The sequence below is a fragment of the Alligator sinensis genome, unplaced genomic scaffold (genome assembly GCF_000455745.1).
Source record: "Alligator sinensis unplaced genomic scaffold, ASM45574v1 scaffold612_2, whole genome shotgun sequence".
Taxonomy (NCBI): Eukaryota; Metazoa; Chordata; order Crocodylia; family Alligatoridae; genus Alligator; species Alligator sinensis.
Genome location: NW_005842085.1, coordinates 34,175 through 35,523, shown reverse-complemented (window position 1 = coordinate 35,523; position 1,349 = coordinate 34,175). Strand labels below are relative to the sequence as shown.

Genomic DNA, 1,349 nt, shown 5'->3' with positions numbered 1-1,349 from the left:
CTATAAATATGTCTATCTTAGGGTGAAAACTTGTTTTATATCATTCATGCACACACGGGCTGGCTGAAATTCAGGTCATTTCAATACCTATGGTTTCTGTTACAGATACCTGAAGCAAGGGCTTCTAGGGAAACTTTTCAAAGCCATTGAGGAAACCCAGAGGAACTGCAGTAAATTCTACAGAGGAACTGCAGTAAAAAAGGGTCCTTGAATCCTTATGGGAAATGTCCAGAGCTTCCCCACTGGTGACCCTAAAAGGTCCCCAGATGCTGGCACCATTTTTCTTAATACAGAGGCCATGATCATCTCTCATTCATTTTTCATCAAAAGAAAAAGCAATGAAAATAAACATTTCTGCTATAGCTTTGGTAAATCTGGTCTGAGGTGTCTATGCTACAAAGTGGCATTAGGAGACTAAAGAATCTGTTCCATAGCTTTTAGGATTCTGTTTGTTCTGTTTTCAGACGATACAGCCCCAGGCAAACATGCTGAAACTAAGAATCCAACTGTACCCTCAACAGTGAGCCACTTCCTCCCAAAGCAGCATTTCAGTTCCGTCTCTCTCCAACTCTCACAGCAGTGTAGACACTTCAGAAGCAGGCAGTTACTTTTACAGACATGTTCAGGTTCACCACAGTGATGTGTGAATCTGTAGAAGAATGGAAAACAAACCAAACTGAAAAATCCCACCTTTTTATTTCTCTGGCAGTTTGAAAACACAAGGACATTTTCATCTGGAAAAACACAGTTAAATTTATAGATTTTATAGTGATCAGCAAAGATCTTTAATTTGAATAGCAAATACTTTATTCTTACATTTACACATTTGCACAACTGTAGGCTAGCATATGCTTTCCCTGCCACTTATCCTGCTCAGCTGTATGAAAACTTCAGCATACGGGCCTTCACAGTTTCTTCTTACTCAAATTCTATCTGATATCATTAAAGAAAAAAACCAACATTTGTTTTTTTTCATAGCATCAGGGAAAAATATTGGGACATGAATGTTTTTAATATAGTGGCAATATTGTAGCCTGTGAGGTTGAACTGAGACACAATCATTGCTAGTTGAAAACTTTGACATCTGTTGATCTTGGACCACTGTTTACAATAAACTTTAGGTTTTTTTCTTTCATTCTCATTTCTTTTTCCTACTACACAATCATTTGTTGTCTGTGCGTCTCTATACTACTCAGTGCCCACTCTCTCTCTCTCATGCATTTCCTGTAATTTCATTTGCTTTTCTTTTATCTGCCCTCTTTTTGGGCCACCTTCGCAGTGGTTCTTTTATAATGCATTAGTCATATTCTTCACACAGTGAAGGTCACTTTAACTTTCCTTCTGCTCAC

General features: G+C 38.1%; 1 pseudogene; it reads left to right on the top strand.

Annotated features, from left to right (window-relative positions):
* Window positions 1-1,007: 1,007 nt before the first annotated feature.
* On the top strand, window positions 1,008-1,124 carry LOC112550346 (annotated as a pseudogene).
* The last annotated feature ends 225 nt before the right edge of the window (window positions 1,125-1,349 follow it).